The 23560-nt window shown below is 43.8% G+C and overlaps 2 protein-coding genes across 3 annotated transcripts in view; one reads left to right on the forward strand and one right to left on the reverse strand.

Moving 5' to 3' along the window:
- LOC119162311 (uncharacterized) overlaps window positions 1-23560 on the reverse strand; it is a 511092-nt gene that overhangs the window by 298530 nt on the left and 189002 nt on the right. The gene's annotated exons all lie outside the window — the stretch shown is intronic.
- LOC142802714 (uncharacterized) overlaps window positions 6115-23560 on the forward strand; it is a 44269-nt gene continuing 26823 nt past the window's right edge. Inside the window, exon 1 of the mRNA XM_075887717.1 lies at window positions 6115-6821. The gene's annotated coding sequence lies outside the window, so the exon portion shown is untranslated. The remainder of the gene's footprint in view (window positions 6822-23560) is intronic.

Raw genomic sequence — 23560 nt, forward strand, 5'->3', positions numbered from 1 at the left:
CAAAGTACCACATGGTCGATTGCGAGTACAAAGATCTGTCCCGTGGTGGTCTTCATAGCAGGGTCTGAAGCGCTGATAAGCAGAATCTTCTCGCCAACGAGTCAGCGCTATCACAATCGGATTGAGACTTGCACGTGCGATGTTCGCGACGAGTACGGCGCGCGATCGTAACCTGAAGTCTGAACTTCCCCTTGCAGCTGCCTTAACAACCCGTGAATACAGAACGAGCGCAAAAATGTCACTAAGTTGTGGGCTTTTAGACAGCCGCGCGATTCACGCGCGGCTGTCCCAGGGACGTTATCCCAGGGACGTCTTCAGAACAAGCATCGCACTAGTGAGGCATACTCCATGAAGCAATACAGGAGAAGCAGTCATTAGGAATCCTCCAAATGAATTTCACACGTCTGCTTTTTGAACACGGAATACAAAATGCTTTTACGACTGGCCCAAAACGGTGGTGGGCAGTTGTGCCATCGCGAAGCTATTAATTTTTGAATAACGCCGTTTTTTTTTTTGCGACTTCCAGGATGATTTTTAACACCTCGGCAAGCGCAAAAAAGCTTTTTACAGCAATTCTATGTAATTTTCAGTAAACGTATTTTAAAATCGAATAGAGAAAAGGCTGCAGACACTGAAGAAGGATTTCCGAAAAGTCAACTTTGTTATGCACCACCGAGAAAATTCGACATGACTCGTGATTCTCTCCTGTTATAACAGACCCATTCAGCATTTAATAAAGGTCTATTTTAACAGTACTTGGATTTTACATACTCCTTTTACAAGGCACCAAAATTCTCTTCACTATGGACGTCTGTTATAATGAGGTTATACTGTATCTACTCATTTTTAATACTCTCAGCCTTATCTAGATTCCCTTTTTCTCACCTCTACTTACTCGCATTCCAAAGCAGCGTCATTCATATGCCATTTCAATATATATTGATTAGAGGCACGAATTACGTATGGTAAGGCTTTGACCCCCTTTCACCGCCAACTCATCCAAGGTACCTATTGATGAATATATTTTGTGTTGTTTTCTTGAATAAATGACCTTACTCCTCTTTTATGAGCACTCATAACTAGTGGCTGGATTTTTAGGCACTGGAGACTGGGTTTTCGGGCACCAAAAATAGGCGGGCAAGACACTTTAGTTCTCCGAAATTGTAAACATCGGCACAATAAACTTTGATAAAATTCGTTTTCGAAGAACCACATGTGGGAGCTGTGTGTACAAGAGGGATGCTAACAGAAATGTTTTACTTTATTATGTACAAAAGCGCTTGTGGTTTAGCACAGCCATTCAATTTCTTTTTCTCGCATTGTTAGCAGATAAGAGCCTCACATTTTACAGTCCAGCATGGTGAGATACGTATGCACCGTCGAATAAACATGTTCCTGGGTGTCTTTATTTTTGGCATGGCTGAGAATAGCAACACAGGAACAAATAGCCTGAGCGCTAAAAGGTCAGAAGAGTCTTTTTGCCTCGTAATGACTTGGTTTAACCACACAGGGTCAATTTCTCTTCTCTCTGTGAAAACATTAAAGGGCCCTTCAGCAGGTTTGAAAATTTCGAGCAGGCAAGAGGACGCATGCACTAGGCGCTCACGATCTCATCTGCCAAGAATTGCTATGCTATACGCCTCGGGAAGCTGTGAAATTTCACACTGAACGCCGCCTGACCTTCACTTCGCCGGCATGCACCCCATTATGGTGGAAGTGACGTATAAAACAAAGAATGGTCTTGCGCTTGTCAAGGTAGTATGTGGCACGGCGAGAATAATTCGAGGCGAAGTGTGTAATTAGTGCAATCTGTTGCCTTAATAGAAGTATGAAGGTTGCCAGTAATATTAAAACATGCAAACAAAATCTATGCATATTACACTTTTTAACCTTGTATCGAGCAAGATGTGAGACCAAGCTTTCTTCATTTTGTTTGGGTTGCTGTTCTCATCGTTCTCCCACCATGCCAGTGCTAGCATTCACAGCACTTCGTGCCGTTTTGGTGCATTGTTCCTTAGAGCAGTTCTAGCAGTGCGACGCTGGGTATCGTATGGATACATAATACATGCGGTATAGGTCCTTTACGTAAATTGAAAAACCGAAAATATTAGACTGATTTGACTGTCTGTAAAATTTTATCAGTGCCTGCAAGTTTTTGTGCCTTATGCTTTTGTCACATAGTTACTGTCTCTTTTATATATTTTCAGATCTGCGCAATAAACTGATTTGGAAGTAAGCGCTCCTGTCCTTCTTGTCTAAGATATCCTTCTTCTAGTTAATTCTACCCGCTTAAAGTCTATTTTACCCTCCCTGTTCCTAAACCCCAGTGCTTCGAAAAACTCTGCACCATCATCCTGAACTATAGTGTGAAGCCCTTTACAGAACATTATCAAGTGTTCGGCAGTTTCTTCTTCCTCTCCACACGCACTGCATACTGTGTCTAGCCCTTCGTATTTGGCCCGATATGTCTTGGTTCACAGTACTCCCGTCCTGGCCTCAAACAGTAGAGAACTACCCCGAGTATTATCATAGATCCTTTCTTTGGCAATTTCCTGCTTGAAAGTTCAATAGATCTCTAGTGCGGACTTCTTAATCATGCCCATTCTCCGCATGTCAGTCTCCGTTTCCTTCACTTTCTTCTTAACCGATAGTTCTTTTTGGTTTGGCCACCTGCTGTTTTCTAAGTATTTACCAGTCAACTTCGTGGTTCGCTTCCTCCATTTTGTATCGACATTCTTCATGTACATGTAACTGAAAACCTTCCTAGCCCAATGCTCCTTCCCCATTTCTCTCAATCGCTTCTCAAATTTTATCTTGCTGCTAGCTTCCCTACCCTCAAATGATGTCCATCCCATATCACCTTGTACTCCCTGATTTGGTGTATTCCCGTGAGCTCCTAAAGCAAGCCTACCTATTCCACGTTGCTTAATTTCTAATCTTGCTTGAACTTCTGATCTCATGCACAAGACTGCATTGCCGAACGTCAGCCCAGGAACCATGACCGCTTTCCATATTCCTCTCACAACATAATACCTATTGTAATTCCACAGTGCCCTATTTTTGATCACTGCTGCATTCCTGTTACCTTTAGTCGTCACGTATATTTCGCGTTCCCTCAGGTACTCAATCCCATTGCTTATCCATACGCCCAGATATTTGTATTTGTCTGTTATCTCTAGCGTGGCGTCCTGTATCCTAAGCTCACTACCTTCGTTGTCATTGAAAATCATGACTGCTGAATTTTCTTTACTGAATCTAAAATCTAACTTATCTCCCTCATTACCGCAGATGTCCATCAATCTCTGCAAATCTTCCTTGTTGTTGGCCATTAGCACTATATCATCTGCGTACATTAATGCTGGTAGTGCCTTATCAATGAGTTTTCCTTGTTTGACTAAAGAGAGGTTGAAGCCCAGTCCACTTCCCTCTAATTTTGCCTCTAATCCTTGTAGGTACATCATGAATAATAAGGGTGACAGGGGGCACCCCTGCCTAAGCCCTCGTTTTACCTCTGCAGGCTTGGATACCTGTTTTTACACTTTTTAAATACCTTGTTACCTTTATAGATACCCTTTAAAAGATTAATGACTCCGTCTTCCACACCCAGTGTGTCTAGTATTCCCCACAAGTCCTCTTGAAGCACGCTATCATATGCTCCCTTGATATCCAAAAATGCTAGCCACAGGGGCCCGAGTTCCTTTTCTGCTATTTCGATGCACTGAGTCTGTGAGAACAGATTGTCTTCCAATCTCCTGTGTTTCCGAAACCCATTCTGCAGTTCCTCCAGCACCCCCTCATCCTCTATCTATGCCTGCAGTCTTTCCACTATAATCTGCATCGCCAGCCTGTAGACCACTGATGTCACTGTTATAGGACGGTAGTTGCTTATGTCATCTTCGTCCCCCTTTCCTTTATAGATCATGCTCATCCTGCTAAGTTTCCATTCGTCAGGGACTTAACCATCGATTATTGTTCTGCTCACTGCCTCTCTCAAAGTCTGTTTAGACTTCGGACCTAATGTCTTTATCAGCATAATTGGAATGCCATCTGGGCCTTTTGATGTACTACTAGGAACCCTTTTCTCAGCCCTTTCCCACTCTCGTTGTGAAAATGAAGCCATTGCACCACTTGATTCGTACTTGTCTATTGTGGTGCATAAAGTACTTCTTTATTGAAATTTTTCTGTCACCCTCGTTCTTATATATTCAAGAGCTTTGTCCCCTTCTAGCCTAGCACCTTGGGCTGTAGTTATAAAACTCTTCTCTAGGCTTGTCTCATTTCTTAGGGAGTTTAGATGGTTTCAAAATTTCGCAGCTGCCTTTTTATCTTTTTTATGTACTTCTGCCAGCCACTGAGCTCCCTTTCTTCTAATCTTTTCATTGATCAGAAGGGATGCATCCCTTCTACAGGTTATAAGGGTTTCCCATTTTCTTTCAACATTATCTGTTGATTCACCCCGCTGCTTAGCATGTCTGTGTTCTCTAGAGGCTTCCTGATGTTTTGCTATGGCTCCCTTAACTTCCTCATCCCACCAACTTTTGGGTTTGTGTCTTCTTTTCCGGGGTGACTTGTCACGCATCTTAGCAAGCTCTAGCTCAAAGAGTCTAATTAGATTCGTGTATGTTGACACTGTGTTATTATCCTCCGTGATTACTTTCTCAATTTCTTTAGTTGCTATTTCAATTTGCCTTTCTGGATAAAAATTTTCCTGTAGTTGCCCATCTTGTCTCCTTTCCACTTTCACTGCTCTTCCAAAACTTAGCTTGATACGTTTGTGATCACTACCCAGACTTCTGGAGCCACCTTCATCTATGTGCATTCCCCTGAGCTTATCATACGTCCAATGTGACATCAGTGCATAATCTATCGTCGACTGCAGCCTTCCTACCTCCCATGTTATTTGCCCTTCACACTTCTCTGCACTGTTGCTAATGATCAAATCAAGCCTTTCACACATATCCATGATCATTTTGCCTGTCAGGTCGGTATACCGATCTATATCTTCTATGTGCGCATTCATGTCTCCTAGTATAATTATCTCGCACTCTCCTCCTATCTCCAGAATGTCCTTTGATATACACTCTACCATTGCCTGGTTTTCCTCTCTGGCCTTTGCTCCCGTCCACAAGTACACGAAACCAAGGAGTGTCATTTGACGGCGAATCGTACTTTGGGTTTCGTTTAATGCTGGTTACGGTTTTGTTTTGAAAGAAAGAACGAACCCTTTTGAACTTAATGACTAGATTCGAAATGGTAAGCCTAAAAAAAATAAGGTTGTGAAGTGCAAACGGTGAACATTTGCTAGTATTTGTTTCGTAAGAGAACAGCTCCAAGCCACACGAACATGCACGGAGCCAAGAAGCAAAAGCATGCCACAAGTACAAATATTAGACAAATGTGTGTACTACCCAGCATTCCCATGCTCGCTGAAGCGCCGTGTGTTGCAGCTCCCATAGACACTAGCGCCAGAGTTCCCTCTAGTGTATATTAACTCTATGGCGCAACCCATCTAGGGGGGAGGGGAAGCTTGGGCTATATAGTTGGTTTGACATGACAATAGTTATAGCGCGAGAGCAGAATGACGACACAGAGACCGTGTCCTTCTTGTATCTGTGTCGTCGTTCTTTTCTCGCCGTATTATTGTATGAACCTCTATGGTTCTCGTCGCGGAAAGAACCTTTCCTTCCTCCGTGGTTCTCGCGCTATAACTATAGTGCCTAGAGTAAGTATATTCTAGGCACTGTACTATAATTATCGCCACTTAGAGGGATAGGCCTTGAATGGGACGGTGTCCTGCTTTTCCACTTAATTTACTTCTTGAAAGGAAGGGTTGAATTATACAGTTTCATACAATAATTGTATGAAGCTCTATGAGTTGAATAAAGGTGTTGGATTTCTATTTATCTAACTCTAACCGGCAGGCTAATTGATTGCGATGCATTTACTAGAGGGCATAATTAAGCAAGGACCGAGAATTTATTGGTGATACAATTAACTTCGAAAGAACAGGTTTACAAAAATAATTCAATTGTAGATCAATGGCACGCCCAGAAAACACATCGGTAGCGGCGGCGCGCCGATCAGTTGGCGGCGCAGGCGACGTTTTGACGCACATTGTGTCTTGTGGTTCACACGTTCGGATGGCGCATAGCGGGTCGTGAAACTACAGAAGTATAAACAGTGGCGGTGTTTGTCGTTGCTTGCCGTGCTTCTACCCTCACGGTGCCAGTGCAGTGCAGCTCAGTTGAAGGTGCCATGAGAACTCTATGAGAAAACATGCAACCGATACAAACGGAAAAATTTTGCGTTTTGTCGTCAAGATGGCAGCGCCCACGAAACTCCAATCAGGGTAGTTTGTTAACGCTGAGCTGCTGAAAAGAAGTCGCGTCAGAATGCTCGCACCGTCACTGTGTGCTGGTTTTCCTCGTAAGTTGCCCTTCTTATCCTAGACTCTCGTCCACCCTACGTGTATAGTTCACGCTTCGAAGAGCTGCTACTGGATGAAGAACCTACCCTAAGAAGCACATGCAAGCGAACTGATGTGCCGCATCACAACCTCCAACGGGAATAAGAATGAGCTGTTCAGTGGATCGTGACGGTGAAAACAAGGAACCACTTCCTTGTCTTCGAGAACCACTGTTCTCTGCTCGAAGCAGTTTCATGATAGTAACTACGATCGGTGTTTATCGGTAATGCGTGTGATGGGAAGTCCGATAAAGTCTGCTCAATTAAGGGCTGCCGAGGCGCCATCGATCTTCGTTAATAAACAGGATGCATCGAAGGCACCGACAGCACATTTGTTGAAGAGGCCAAAAGATCAGGTAAGATTTTGAATGTTGAAGCTTTGTGGGTGACCTGTGTTCTTTAAAAAAAGAAAAAGCGAGAGAATCCTAATTAAAAAAAAGGTTCAAGGCAGAAAAACATGATCTCCCTAATGCTATTCACCGCGTACTTACACGAAGTTTTCAGGGCCCTAGATTGGCAAAAGTTATGGGTATGAGTTAATGGAGAGTATACATATGTAACCTGCGATTCACTGATGACATTTCATCGATAGTTACTCAGGGGACGAATTGCCGCTCATGATTACTTTATTGGACAAGAAAAGCAGAAGAGTTGGTCTGAACACTAGGGAGCGTAACAGTATTATGCAACAATCACGGCAGAGAAGAGCACTTTGCAACGAGTAGAGTGGCGAGACTCTGGAAGTTGTAAAGCAATACTAGGAGAATAAGAATGGGTTGTAGCGCGTTCGTCAAGCATTCTCAAGTCATGAATGTAACTTTGCCCTATTTTTTAACAGAAAGATATAAAATAGCTGCATCGTTCCTGTACTTACCCACCGAGCAGAAAGCTTGAAGCTTACAAGAGGGCTCACTTTAAATTGTGGATGCACCGAGCAGTGCATAAAGAAAGGGGGGGGAATAGTAATTTTAACAGACAGGAAAAGTATTGAGACTTCCTCGCTAACCAGGAGACTGCAGAAGGCACTGCGTGGCTGCAGTCCACAATAGCTGCTGCACACAGGCCTTTGTTCTTGTAGCACTTGATTTCCACACATGCCTTAGTGATGGTGTCATTGGTGACTGCATGATGGTGTTAGAGCGTTATACACAAAGTGTCCTTAAAACCTATGCATGTCCTTGTCTCCCAAGCCTCGCAGGTTAACTCAATTGTGCGAGTGGCATGTGTTGCACTGTCACAAGAACAGCGAGCATGCACGAGGCATTGCAGACATTATCATAGAGGTCCCCTGCTTTAATTCTCTTTTGTACTCGTTCACTCTTTAGGTTATGCAGGCAGCTCTCCATGCACGAACGGGCAGCTATGAGCTGTGCTCCAAATATTTGTGAGGCGATGTCATTGTGTGAAACGGCTTCATCAGAGAAGCTGTACTACGCACGACACGAAATTTACCGCACACACATGCTGGAAGGAAAGTTCAGAGATTAATTTTCTTGGCAAACCAAAGTTGCTTCGATTGTCTCTTTCTAGTCACCTTTGTCCTGATGCTTTAGTAGTCACCTTTTCTACAGAGTATTTATCAAAATTGGCATAGGACATGACGTCTGATGAACACAATTCACAGGTCATGACATGACTAACGTGAAAAATCACAATACTCAAGAGATAAGACGTTACATCAGAAAGCATTGTGAGCTATTTCTGGACATCATACAAAGTCAGGACCTCGTTTCCTGTTGGCAAATCTTTCTTAGCCTTACATGTTTTGCTGCGTTCTCTTTCCCATGATCATTTCTTATTTTTTTCGATAGCTGGTAGAATACCTCTGCTACTGTCCAAGTGTTCTTGAGAAACTTTTAACTAAAAGTTCTACCTTCCCAAATTTGTGTAGAGCTCGATAACTGTTGTGGGCTCAGGTGCTTTCATGATTGGCCTCTTTTACGCGTGTGTAAGATGAATGTCTTATTCAGTGACCTTGCGACCGAAATGTGTCACATATTTGCGAAAAAAGTCAGAGAATGGGCACTTATTCAAGTTGAGCGTTAGATTTTCTCAATCTGTGCCAGATGTATTCCGATGCTTGCTGGCAATCACCGATGTCAGACTTTCATAGTCTGGTCAATCACATTGTTGATGTATCGTTTGTGTCGACTGCTGTGCAGCACCTTATTTGTCATCGCCTGAAATATAGATGCGATGACTGGTGCTTGCAGTAAGCACTGGAGACTGCTGCTTACTATAAACAATGGTCACTACTATGGTGCAAGTAGGAGTGGTTGACATGTCAAAAATAGGCTTAGTGCACTACGCAATTTTCTTCCCGCTCAGACCGCCTACAAGTTTTCTCATCATAGAGGTGGGTAACAATATGTGCTCAGCAAATGGGTATTGTTGTTTTGTCCGCCCCAGAAAAAACTCTGAAAAGAAAATGACTTTCTGAAAAACGGAGGAGTTACACGCAACGAGGAAACCTCACAAGTTATAATGGAGGAAAAAGGCGCAGCAATGGACGAAGAGGTATCAGCCCTTACCCCCGTTGAACGTAAGCCAGAGAACGCTCCGATTAAAAGCAAGGAAAAGAAACCAAAAGCAGTGGCGGCGCCACCAGAAAGACAGGAGGAATTAGCAAACACCATGGAAGCCAAAATGGAACAAATTGAAAGAAAATTGCAAACTAAGCTAGAACAACAAGAAGTGAGATTTGAGGCAAACATAGAGGCCAAAATCGAGGAGCTAGGCAAGACGATATTGCAGAAAGTGCAGCAAATGGTGGCTGATTTTGGCGCCAAGCTAGCAATCTGGGGCCCGGTTAAGACTTCTTTCAAACTGTACACTAGGACCTCGGTGCCCACTGAGGGATCAGAGAGCCTGTAAGGCCGCCATGGACTGACAAAATAGCTACACGATTTGGCAATGGAATTGTCGAGGATATAATCGAAAACGATACATTGTGCAACAACATCTTAAAGACACCAGCACATCGGATGTTATAATGGTGCAAGAAACGCACGGGCTGGCCAAATTGCCGGGATAGAAGTCATTCGGCAGTGCTGATGGGGAGACAAAGGAATTAGCGATGTTGATTAAGCGAAATCACGCGATGGTGCAACATGACACGGAAATCAAGCAATAAATCACATTCTCCTCAAACTCATACCACACGGAAAACAGAGGAAAGTCTTTTTGCATTGAATATATACAGCAGTCCTAAATGCAGAAAGCACATATTCCGCACGCTGTTTCGAAAAACCCTCTCTATAACGGGCAACCGGACGCTGGTGATTGGAGGAGATTTCAACACACCACACGGTGCATAGCGATACAGGATCGATACCCAGAAATGCAGGAACTTGTGGTTGGACGCACAGGAGGAGGGCCTGACGCTCGTAACCGATCCAGGCATTCCTACAAGAACAGGTACTAGCGTTTGCGCGTATGTCACGCCAGATTTCACGTTCACCAAAAACATACTGGACACGCAATGGACCAATACGCAACATGACTTGGGAAGCGATCATTTTATACTTGAAATAACGGTGAGGGCAGGGCCGCAGAAGGCAAATGGCAGACAACTTAAATTTGTCGATTGGGACAAGTTCCGGAACATCAGAGAGGAGCCCGACGAAATGATACAGAGTATTGAGGAATGGACCGAAAAGTTAACACGAGACGTGGAGGCCGCTACGCAAATGGTGCCACCGGAGGCGCAGCTAGAGTATGTAGACAATAAGCTTTTCTACATGTGGGAAACTAAGGAAGGTTTACAACGGAGGTGGAAAAACCAAAGGCACAACCGGACACTTCTTAGAAGGATAGCTAAATTGAACAGGGATATAGAGCAATACGCCCAGCGGCTGTGCAGACAACAGTGGGAAAAAAAGTGCAATGACATGGACAACCAGATAGGAATGGCGAAAACGTGGAACATCCTTAGACATTTGTTAAACCTGGACGGAAACAAGTTGGCAGAAAGGCACAATATTAATCGGTTAATACAAAAATATCAAGGTACAGAGCTGCATTTCCTGAATGAAATCAAGAAAACATACATCTCTCAAGCTCTTCCCGTTACACACCCTGATTACACAGGGCTGGCAAATGATGATTTAGACAAGGACATCGGGGAGGAAAAAGTGAGGGCCGTCTTGCAAAATCTCAATACTAGATCAGCAGCTGGACCAGATGGCATAACTAACAAAACGCTATGCAATTTGATGATTTGATTGATTTGTGGGGTTTAACGTCCCAAAACCACCATTTGATTATGAGAGACGCCGTAGTGGAGGGCTCCGGAAATTTCGACCACCTGGGGTTCTTTAACGTGCACCCAAATCTGAGTACACGGGCCTACAACATTTCCGCCTCCATCGGAAATGCAGCCGCCGCAGCCGGGACCTGCGGGTCAGCAGCCGAGTACCTTAGCCACTAGACCACCGCGGCGGGGGCTATGCAATTTGGATGACGAGTCCATAACTAAGTTAACTGAATTCATTAACAAATCATGGAAGGCAGGAGAGATTCCGCAACAATGGCAAAGATCGTGTTAATACCCAAGCCAGGCAGTCGACGGCAGATTGCGGACTTGAGACCCATATCTCTCACATATTGCGTGGGGAAACTCATGGAGTACGTGATTCTGGAGAGGATAACTACCTATCTCTAGGACCGGGATGCGCTTCCACCCACAATAATAGGGTTCAGGAGGAACCTCTCAACGCAAGACGCAATGCTACAGTTAAAACATCAGATTATAGATAATCCGGGAACAGCGACAAAGGCCATTCTAGTGTTAGACCTCAAGAAGGCCTTTGATAATGTATCCCATGCAAAGGTGCCAAAAAGGGTAAACGATCTAGATCTGGGACAATGGACGTACAATTACGTGCGTAATTTCCTGACGGGAAGGAAGGCAAAGACCCTGATAGAGGACCTAGTTTCGGAGGAAATTGAGATGGGCAGTGCAGGTACGCCGCAAGGCTTGGTATTATCGCCTAAGTTATTCAATCTAGCTCTTATTGGACTGCCAACCAAACTCCGAGCAATTGAAGGACTGAATCATACTATATATGCAGACATCACCCTATGGGTGAGAAGTGGTAGTGATGGTGAAATAGAGGAAACGCTTCAAACAGCAGTCGAAACGGTCAAGCGGTATCTGGAAGGTACTGGGCTAGCCTGCTTTGCGGGAAAATCGGAGCTGTTGCTGTACAGACCTGCTCGTAGAGGTCGCAAACCAGGCAACCGCCTGCAAGATCTCGCTCATAGAGAAGAAATACAGTTAAGAAGAGCCGATGGAAAAACCATACCCATAGTCGACAGGAACAGGGTACTGGGTCTGCTCATCGAAGCCAAGGGCAACAATGGAGAAATCCTCAGTTGACTGGATGCAACTGTAGCCCAAATAATGAGACTCATAAAAGGGATAGCTACTAAGCACAGTGGCATGACGGAGGAAAACACGATAGGGTTGATACAGGCATTCGTGATAAGCAGAATAGTATATGTAGCGCCGTACTTAAAATGGCAAGTCGCGGAAAAGATCAAGCTAGACTGCCTCATTCGAAAAATATTCAAACTAGCTTTATGGCTACTGAATAGCAAAAGCACCGACAAACTGTTACAGCTAGGCCTGCACAATACTATAGATGAGCTTATTGAGGCGCAGCGTACGGCGCAATATGAATGTCTCTCTAAGACGTGAGCAGGAAGACATATTCTAGAGCGTCTATACATAACGTATCACTTGCAACACGGCGTCAAGCTGGAAATCCCAAAAGAGAACAGGGAAACAATGATGATACCACCCTTGCCAAAAAACATGCACCCCGAACACAATAAGGCTAGACGAGAGACAAGAGCAAAACAAATACAAAAAAAGTTCGGTAATGACAAGGACGCAGTTTTCGTAGACGCTGCTCGATACAAGCACAAACGGGGGTTTACTGCAGCCATAATCGATAGCAACAAACGCTGTACGACATGCGCGACGATACGCACAAGTACCGAGACAGCAGAAGAGGTAGCCATAGCGCTTGCTGTAGCTCAGACAAACGCAACCGTGATAGTCAGTGACTCTCAAACGGCAGTGAGAAACTTTGCCAACGGTCGCATCTCCCCGGAGGCACTACGTATTCTACAAGGAGGGTGTCGAACAAGCCCCAGAAATACACATATTATATGGACACCTGCTCATGCTATCGCGCGGGGGACAGCAACAACGGGGCTGTACATGACGCAGCTCGAGGACTCACCGACCGAGCTGCCCTCTCAAGTGCCGCCCCAGCCTGCTCCGGTGATTACGGCGTGGCAGACAAGTGGGAGTGGGAAGACGGAATGAACAGATACAATGAAATTTGTCTTTTGTCTAGGCAATAATATTCAGTTTGTGCATCTCTTGGGAACTGTATTCGAGAGCTGGGACTCGTTATATTTTGGGTTAAGTGGTCTGAAGCTTTCGCCATTAAATGTTCGCGTCAAACGGACTTGTCCTGCGGGAAGTGTTCTGAGGCGCCTCCTCGGACCTCCCCAATCGAACCTGCACGTTGTGCGGAACAATAAAAAAAACGAAGTGGTCGCAAATCAGGATTCTAACACCTGCAACAAACTATACAAGCTTCGAGCAGTACTACTTAAGATTTACCTTAACAATGAAACCACAGGTTTAACACAAGGCAAGATTTATTGGAAACACAAAAGACCCAGGCAAATAGTTAAGAAATACCGCACGCAAAGCTCGCGGGCGCTGCGGCCGTAGTGTTAGTGTTCGTCACTCAACTGGAGCCAGCAAATGGAGCAACATCAACCTTGGGCTGATGGCCATCTAACACGGAATAGTCCGCGTTCGACTTGTGACGAAATAAAGTTTTACCATCCATCTCACTCTTAAGCCTGTGAAAGGCGCAATGCATCTTGGTGGTTTTCAGCTGCTCGTGCTGCCGTCGCCAGCAGTGAACACAAAACTCATCGACTCCGAGGTGCTTACAGAGGCGGCCCTGTTGCCATTGTTTATTGCATGGTTAATAACTTTCGTGTCATTATCATAGTGTAACTACAGAATGGACACAACGTACAATTCGCAATGCCCATGGCCTATAAGTGGTGCGCCGTGTAATCCAAGATGGCTGTGGAAGGATGATCAACCCGTGAACTCGCATAATAAAAGATAAAACGCAAGGATGTACTCCCCGGGCCGCTTTCACCGGATGAACTCCTGATCATCAAATGAATGTATATCGAACCAAAGTACTTTCTCAACCAATAGGAGCTGCGGAATATTCGCTGCCTCATTTCTCGCTGCAGTGCAAAGGGTGGTGGTGTCAGCTGATCGACCATGTATCAACGATGCTTTGCATAATCCTGTTCGTGCTACAGAAAACTGCACGAACCAGAATCCACGTACTAATTGAACAGCACTTCGAGATCATTTGTGTTGAGCCTGTCTGGCGGATTTGTTGCACTAGTAGGTCACTAGGGAATAGTACGTCGTCGCAGCTGTACAGGATTGCAAACATATTACGCCGTCATTGCTTGCACTGTAAGCATCATGTAGCTGATTCTTCAACGGAACACAAGCACTTGACTTCCCATTAAGTAGCAGTTGTCTCACAGCCATGATCAGACTCTAGCAGTGCGCAATTCCCTGAACTTGCATGTTGCAGGTTTCATCAGTGCAATCGAAACAAGGATATCAAAACGAATACACGCGTACGCTTTCCGCAATGTCAAAATTGCAAAAATTTGTCAGACAACAATATCGTTCAGAGGACACCAGTGAAGTGCAGAAGAAGTTAGCGTTGACTGTAGTCGTAACTGCATATTTTATTGCTCTAACCATTTCGCTACACTGGTCAAGTTCGAGCGCATTGGCGGCATGCGGCATTTTGAAATACTCCCTGTAATTGGGCTACATGCAATACACAAAAATATGGATTCTTTTTATTTTGAGCTGCCTAAAGGATATTATACAATAAATATAAACAAAGTGACTTACAAGCGTGAAAACATTAACGCACGATGGGACAGGACGTGCAACGCGCTGTTCGTGAGCTAGCAGCTGATCGTTCATCGTTGCTGTCACTCTCAGCGTGCTGACAACCTCCCAAGTCCAAAGAAAAATTCTCGACGTAAAGAGGTTTTCTTTTAACATCACTGCTGAAAGTAATCTGAAAAATTATCCTCCCAAACGACTTCGATAGCACCAACAACGCGCCGTGCACTATGCACAATACCCACACGGCGTCCCTCACCACGTTTATCTGGGGGTGTGGAGATCATTTCGATCCAATACCCGGCAAGAAAGGAATCGCTTGCAGTGCGCTGCCATCTATCAACGACCGTTAAAAATTGGCAGCGCGACGTAGGCCAAGGTGCAAAGCGCTAATCGCGACCCTGCGCTACTTTCCGCGCACAATAAATTTTATGGGATTCATGCACTACGAAAGCACTCACGAATGCTATACGCATGTTAAACAAGGCAAGTTTTAACTTAAATGGTCAGACAGTAACATTTAACGACCCAAAGTTACTGCATAAAATCTTGGAAGCTGATATATTTACTGTGCGGGCTATAATCGAAAGCGCGACTTGCCACGTATTTTCACGAAAACTTCGCGTCTCTCAAGATTGAAGCAGATTTAGCGTGTCACAGACGGTCCGTAATATTCACTGATGTTCGAAACATACAATGGTTTGTGTTGGTTTCTTGTTAACGTGTTAACACTGCGGCTTGCACTGCCGAACAAGGCAGCATTGGGAGTGTCTGCCTACTGATCATCCTTGAGAGGACGCTCCTGAATTCCGCTAGGCGGCATGGCAGTTTATGAACATTGCGAATACACACAGCACCGTGTACTTGCCACTTTGGCTCGGCTTAAATTAGGCTGAGGCTCATGCCATGACCTCTGAAATAGGTGGCCCGTGCCGTCATTTCAAAGGTCGTGCTTGTGCGTTAATAGTACGCGTCATGCTTAAGAGATGGCACGAGGCTATTGTGCGCTATTTGCCGTCACTTTCGTACGCCATAGCACTTGCGGCTGCTGCGCATCGCGTGTGTTGTGTGTCGCTACAGCATCGTAGCGTAGTGGCGTAAGTTCAGCAGCCTCGCTAATGTTACAACGGCACCATAGCGCCCCATAGAAAACAAAGTAAGTGAATTCTCGATGCCAAGTTCAAGCTGTGCGCTGTTGAATTTGCCTAAGAACCCGGAACTCGTGCTGCAGGGAGTGAATTTAATGTCTCCGAAAAAATGATCCGGGACTGGCGCTAAGCCCACAGCATCCTCCGGACAATGAAATTGACAAAGAGGGCCAACCGCAACAAGAAGGCACGCTGGCCGGACCTCGAGCGTAGCCTGTGAACGTGGGTGCTGCAACAGCGAGCCGGGGGGAGAGGCTTGTCAATGGTGCAGCTACGCCTTAAGGGGAAGGCTTTGGCAGCGGAGACTAACACTGGGGGGTTCAATGGTGGTCCGTCATGGTGTTTATGCTTTATGTGGCGGAATCAGTTTCTCATGAGAGACTGCACTTCAGTGTGTCAGAAGCTTCCTCATGAGTTTCAGGCGCAGCTGGAGCGCTTAAGCTCATTCGTGTGGGAGGAGGTAGCGAAGCACAACATCAGCGCAAGCCACATCGTCAACATGGATAAAGTGCCGTTGACCTTCGACATCCCGCTTGGGAGAAGCATCACTGAGAAAGGTCAAAAAACTGTCATGGTGAGGACAACAGGCCAAAAAAAAACGCACTTTACCGTTGTGCTCGCCTGTTGCGCAGACGGCACTAAGTTGCCTCCCACCCTACTGAAACGTTCCGTATGAAATCTTACGGAAAATATATGGACTCCGTAACATTTCCTTATGCTACATACGGAAAAAATATGGAGTTTTATGGAAATATACGGAAGTTGTATGGCATTTACGGAAAGCTTCTTATGGAGTATAAGGAAGGATAAGGAAATTGTATGGCGTATACGGAAAGCTTTTTATGGAGTATACGGAAAGATACGGAAAATGTATGGCATATATGGAAAGCTTTTTATGGAGTATATTGAAGGATAAGGAAAGATAAGGAACCTATGGAGCATACGGAGAGTTCATGATGGAAGGATAAGGAAAGTGTATGGAGTGTACAGGAGCTTTCATAAGGAAAATGCAGAATGTAAGGTCTTACGGAAATATACAGATTTTGTAAGGTGCTTATGAAAATGTGCAATAGTGTATGAAAGGCATGTGGATTGTTGCAAAAATGTGGAAACTCTACAGTTGTTGTCACATTTTAAGCAGGAAATCCGAGCTCTATAAAGTTATAAATGAATGCACAGTGACATATATAGTACAAAAGAATAACGCAGCCTAGTCTGTGTTGTCAGTCACCGCTGTTCGCCCTTTTCCAGAATGAATAACACTTCTGCAGATGACCAGGTGCTAAAGTCTGTCACACGGAAAATGTGTGATTCACAAGGAATGACAATAACTGTCATTTTACTTGCATGCTGTCACAAAAAAATAAATCAAGCAAAAAAAGCATAACTTCAAGGGCTCGTTTTTCGGTAGAAACAATAATAATGAGAACTAAATTCAATGTGAATGAACTTGTCAATATTAATGAAACTGTTCTCATTAACATTGGCAAAGAGAAATGTCATTTTAAAATATCGGCCATGAGCTTAGCTCTCCTGAGCACCCACAAAAGAAATGAAAATCTATGAAAACTAATTGCATGTAGCCTAAAAATAATTTTTTATTGATAGTATATGCTCATACAATATAAATACAGCTATACACAACTTGCCACAGCTTGACGACAGAAACGAGGTAGGGGCAGAGGAAGTGGTCAGAAAAATAATTAAGTATGAGAGCACAACTGATATGTACAAACACATAATGGTGCTTACCACTGATGCACGGATGGTCGTGTATAGAGCTGGGTCGTTTTGAGATTGTCAAAAGCATTGTTTCAGACCACCATGCAGATTACGCTTCAATTGTAGTGCTACATAAGACACAACTTATGGGCCAGCTTTAATGAATAAGAAGATTAGAGGTTAAACAAATGCTTTAATATATATCATATCATGGCTGCATGGACGCATACAAGCTATTTAAAGCGCAATAAAGTGAGGACGCATGAGCTTCTCTTGATGCTTCAGTTCTACATAGATGCTTCAACTGTGCTGCAAAGAAATTTAACCAATGTCTGTGTGTGCAACATTGTCCCTTTTAAACTATCTATATGTATACATAAAATTCCTACTGCGAGTTAAGCTACGTAGCACTCCATAACTCTTCCTTTTATTAAGGGCAATTTTTCAAACAATCAACATTATTCATTTTCTGTCTGATGACTTCGTGCCCGCAATTCTTGGTTTGGCTCGATCACAATTGTGCAGCCCTTATTTTGGAAGAATCAAAAAACATCAACCAAAATATATTTTGGAACTGCTTCTCGGTGATATTGCCTTCCCTCAACTGCCACAGCTTGAGATGAGTCATATAGCAAGTCTCGCGCATACCTAGGGCCTACCCTTGAAGAAACTGGTCCGGCTGTGAAATGCTCTGTTTTTTCTCAAATAAATTTTTTGGTTTGAGTTTTCTCACTTCTCGAGTCCCTTCACAATCAATCAGACCCATTGTTCCCCTTAGTCCTTAATTTTGTTATATTATGAAATAAATAAAAAAATTAATAATGAAAATAAAAATCATAATAACTGTTGCGCAAAAAACACAGTCCCACATACGTACTTGAACGCAATATTGCTTTTATTTTGTTTTAGAACCTAAGGCATTAGAAAAGATAGCAGTACAATAAAAACGTTAAAAAAAACAAAAAAAAAATTGAACTTGGCGGGACTCGAACCTGCGCCACTTAGTTGTGCTCGCGTACGTGAACTGAGTGCGTTAGCTTGCTAAGCTATTCGCGCTGAAGGTGGCTTGGCGTTTAAGTTATGTATATAAATATGCTTTTTACACGCTATGTGTTGGTATATTTATGTACGATATGCGATCGTATCTATTGTTGTGTGCATATGTTTTGGGATTGTATATACGTCACATGCTTTTCGCATGTCTTTCAACTATAGATTGCTGCACCGCCGCGGATGAAAACAAGTATTTTTACACCCACACACAAGCTTGAGCAGTTGAAGGTTGTTTCCCGGGGCTCTTCTGCGATTGAGTCGGCCACCACATGGAATTAGAGTGATACGCCATTAATCCCTGCATCTAGCTGTATTCCACTTAGTAGCTATATCGCTTGATGACAAATCGAGCGCGGGGCGCGACGCTATTGCGCACGACCATGCCTCGCGTAGCGGCGACATCAGCTGATTGCGCCGGCCGGCTTGCTTCGATTTGCTTCAGAGCAAAGAAATGTCATACCTTGAAAGATTGCGTACTGCACTATGTCAAAATGTTACTGCTTTGTAGCCATCCTATGATTCATTGAGAATTGATAACTCTGATATCACTACTGTAGAGCTTTGCGTCGGCGACACGCACCGAACGTGAAACCGCACTACGTCTGTCGTAGAAGCAGTAGGAGGCTGTCGTCTGCTAGAACAAAAACAAAACAAAGACCTGCGAAAATATTCATAAGTTGTAACTTGTTTTTTGAATAACCGTTTATCACTTTTAAAGTTATTTTGCCAGATAACATACATTTTTTTTTCAGTTTATAGCAGCGACAGATGTTTTTTTTTATTTTTCTCACACTGCTATCCAAGTCAAATCCATTCACAGCTAAAGCCACATGTTGTTTGTCTTCTTTGTTTCTGTGAGCATGCCGTTTCGGTGCGTGTCTCATGTGTTCGCGCTGCTATACACGAGAGCACGAAATGTTAAATGTACGCAAGGAAGCGCCGTTCCTCGTTCGTGTGATGTGCTAAGATTGCGCCCTATTCCCGCGGTTGTTCGAGTGCGGATCAAGTGCGAGTCGTCCAAGGAATCGGCGGGTTGGGCGGGCGCTCGAAGCACTCCGAGGTGACGGCTGACGCCTGTGGTCGCTTCCCTCAGGACAGTGTGAAAGAAACTAAAGGTAAGGGGGACACTTTTTTATGTAGACCAAGTATGCCACTCAGTGCAAGTGTGTGTTGCTGCACTCGAACCAGGCGTCGCGAAACGGCAACCTTACGCGCCTTTGCGAGTGCGGTTGCCGATTCGCTTTGACAACGCTAGCGCCAGCAGAGCCATGGCGCATCGGCGCGGCCTTACTGGAGCTAATTCGAGACAACTGCGGCAACGTGCATGTGTATGGTGATCGATTTTTTCATATGTGCAATGTAGTGAGGAAGACGCACACGGCGCTTGCTACGTTGTTGATTAAACGAAGCCTGCAGTGCCATTTCATGCAAAGCAGCATTTTGTTTACGTTCGCGGGCGATACAATTTGTAACTTGGCTCGATTCACCTAGCCAACCGCCTAAGTGGGTTGATTAGCATACGTTCACGGTAGAGCGTTATTATGCCCCTAAACAGTGGCGTGTGCTTGTTGAAAGATATAATGTGTGTGCCTAGTGTAGAGAGAGAGGGAGAGGTGTTCGTGCAATCTGCATGTGTACCTGCAAGACGCCTTTGCTTGTAACTAATAATGTACCGGCCAGCACCTACATTGTACGCCTGACTTTGAAGAAAACTTGCATGCACAATGTGAGATTTTGTAATCTGCCAGAGTTGCTTTTTATAAAATAATACACTGCCAGCATGTTCAAAATATGTTTCGCTGCTGTGTGGCAGGGGTGCGGTTATCACGCTGTTGTGTAGTTGCTGATGCAAGCACTTATAGTTTTGATGCGTTAATATTTCTCATCTAACTCATCAGGTGTTTGGCTGTTTCAGCACAAACAAGGCAGAGAGAAGGAAGACGGGTAATGACAGGACCAGTGCCGACTTTTGTTTGCAGGAGAATACCCATGTTGGTGTATTTATTGTGACAGCCTTTCTGTGTTGCTTTTTTGCCCAATTTATGCAACAACAAAGTTGTCAGCAATATGAGAGAGAACACTGAAATTAGCTTTTAAAGATCATGGTGACTAAATGCCTAGTAACTCACAGCACAAAGTAACAACAAAAGACATCAGTATGATCAATGTGGATGAGTACAGTCTTGCATCTAAAAAATATATTGTGCAAAATGTTGCCTAAGTAAGAAACCTCTCTATGTTTGCAAATAGTGTGACGTCACTTCGAGCACCGTGCCAGCCATTCCCTCCCTCTGTGCAAGGGCTGGTTGGAAAGGAAGTTGTTTGTGACGTTCCTGATAGACCACCGAGATGTATGCGATTCTAAACCTGTAGCCTAATATATACGTAATCTTTTGTACAGTTACATCGCTGCATCTGACACCTACAACTTATTTGCATATTTACATTGCTCCCTTAGGATCTAACACACAAACTTGTTGTTTGCATTGTCACTTCATGAATATCGAGCGGTAAAGGTACTGAGTATATGTGAAACAAGAATCTCTGCTTATTACATGAAGAAATATGAGGCCTTCGATAAAACGAGTTATGCCTTTATTGAGCTTGCGTACTCGTCGGGGCGATTCATACATGCAGCTTCAGCAAATGGTATCTTCCAGCCCGGTGACCTTGCAATTTTTTTCTGCACACAGCGCAAACACCGAGATGTACCCACTCGCAGATGGTCACGTCAAGTGCATATTTACCTTGACTAAAATGTCGAATCAAGTTTTTTCATCGACCGGTCCCTGCCATGAGTGCTAGTCTTCGTAAACAAGACACATTGTTATTGACACTGCACACACCACACTCAGTATTCTCAGTTGAACCGATATTCTCAATACCTTTCAATGCACACTACATGCCGCAATCAACAGTGCACATTTTTGAAGACTATGCCGCTGTTGCTCGCACAGGCCACCACGTGTGTTCACTTCTTCAAGATGAACAGACAGCGTGGCAAATATTTTAACACACAGTTTACCACACAGCTGGATGTTTGCTGACACATACTACAGCTAATGTCGACATTGTAACGTGAAGTGTAAGCTTTGAAAAATTAAAACTTGCCCCAAACACCGCACGACTGTACCGGGCTGAGCCACCAGCGGGAGTGTTTTTCCAGCCACACCTTTTTGCATGTGCCTGTGACATCATGCTGTGACGTACCTCGGTAGGGGCCTATCGCTGCATACTTTATGTGAATGAGGGTCCTGTTAGTGAAAGCAGGCATTGTTGATTTCGTAACTTGTTCATGCCCAACTGGACCTTCATTTGCACAAGTTGTCTGACTGATAGTCAGGCGAACTTTTGTGTAATAAATTATACAGTTGGCAGTCTGTGCTTGCCCCATACTGTTGTTACTGGTGTTTCTTGTTGTTACTTTGCACTGCTCATTACTACTCACCTACACAAACTAGCCTATCTTGCCGCTGTTTTGGACAAGATGCAGCAGGCAAGTGCGATAATGTTCATAACTCTAAATTCTCGAGCAAAATTGATCGTTTCATATTCAGTTAGTTGCATTCATATCAGTACATTATAAGAAATCATTGATTAAACATGAATCCGTGTTCCTTTACATAATGCTCACAACTTTTATACCAAATTGAATGGTGTTTATAAAAAACATGGGTTTTAGCTAAACTTCATGCTCTTTTCTCAAAGAGCTGACAAAACGCTATTGCATGCTTACTTGCCATGAATTGGACTGTGTTCTAAATACATTGCAATTCTTCACCGGACTGCCAGCACACTTCACATTGGGGGAACATTTAATAACCATGGATTGATTAATTAAGAACGGAAAGAAAGCGGCAGGCCGGGATACTTGATATTGGCATCCGTTTTGCTACCCAGCGCATTATCATGCAAACTTCCTATAGAGTGGTTATGCGTCTTGCATGTGTGTCTGTAAACCAAGAACTTTGGGTAGAACTATATTTATCTTACAAATGGTTGCAGGACTGTGGAGGCTGCTTAGGAATGGTGGAATTCCTGGACATGTGTTCAACCTTGCTGCATCAGCTCCTTGGTGTTTTCACGGCATCTTTACAGATGTGTTGGGTGAGTAAAGCAAGCAGGTTTCAACACAAGGAAAAGTATAATATGGCAGCACCTCTTGTGCGTGCCTTACATCCCAAGTATATCAAATATTTATCTTGCCTTGTGGCCTGTAATTTTTAAAGAGACACTTTATATTTATGCTTTATATTTGAGTCTTGATGCTTCGACAGCAATGTATTTGTGTTTGACAGCAAGTGTTCTTGAACAAATAACTGATCTCAATAATGACAAAACACCCTTCATACTTGGTCCTTAGCATAAGCTAGCACTTATCTGTAGCAGATTCAATTATTCATTTTTTGCTGGGATGATAATGGGCAAGTAGCAAAGGCAAGTTCAGATTGGAGTGGTCGGTGACGTCTGTTCAGGCTCCGCCATATTGCTTTGCAACCAGAGTTACTTGTGGCCACATATACAATGAAGCCACATGACGTGCATTCTAAATGAGATTACCATATCACATTTCACTGCATCTTAGTATGTGCCAAACAAATGCAGATATCATTAGCTTGCCACTATAAAGGGATTCTAAACCAACACAAGGTTGAAATTTAGTCGTGGTGTTGCAGCTGTGTATGACTCTACAATAGATACATAGCCGTAATAATTTGTCTATATGTGGTCGCAATAGTAATGTTACACACATTGTACGATACAAAAGAGGTCCTCGCTTATTTCGCTTTTTTTCGCTATGCTTCTTTCTTGTCTCTTCTTGCCATGTGCTCCTCCTTACTGTACAAGGAGCAAGAGCAGTGGGCATACAAACACGTATTTAAAAAAAAATGTTGTAAGGTGAGCACTGAGAAGCTGAACACTTCCAAAAGGCTGAAAGAGGTAAAGGTATTGTTTCTTGCTACTTTTTGGGCACCCATAGCTAGTTGTGCTGCTGCAGTTAAAAAATAAGTGAAATGTTAAAAATTAATTGGAGATGGTTTGGCACCCATAATTGCAGTTACATACAGAACTAGGTTTCCATGCGTAAGCAAAATCTGTTTACTCTAAATCAATCCTAATGATATCTGAAATTCAGGAAATATTCACAGAAAAGCTCAGGAAAAAGCTAAGTGGTTGCCCCTTG

Source organism: Rhipicephalus microplus, chromosome 3 (assembly GCF_043290135.1).
Source record: "Rhipicephalus microplus isolate Deutch F79 chromosome 3, USDA_Rmic, whole genome shotgun sequence".
In the NCBI taxonomy this organism is placed as follows: Eukaryota; Metazoa; Arthropoda; class Arachnida; order Ixodida; family Ixodidae; genus Rhipicephalus; species Rhipicephalus microplus.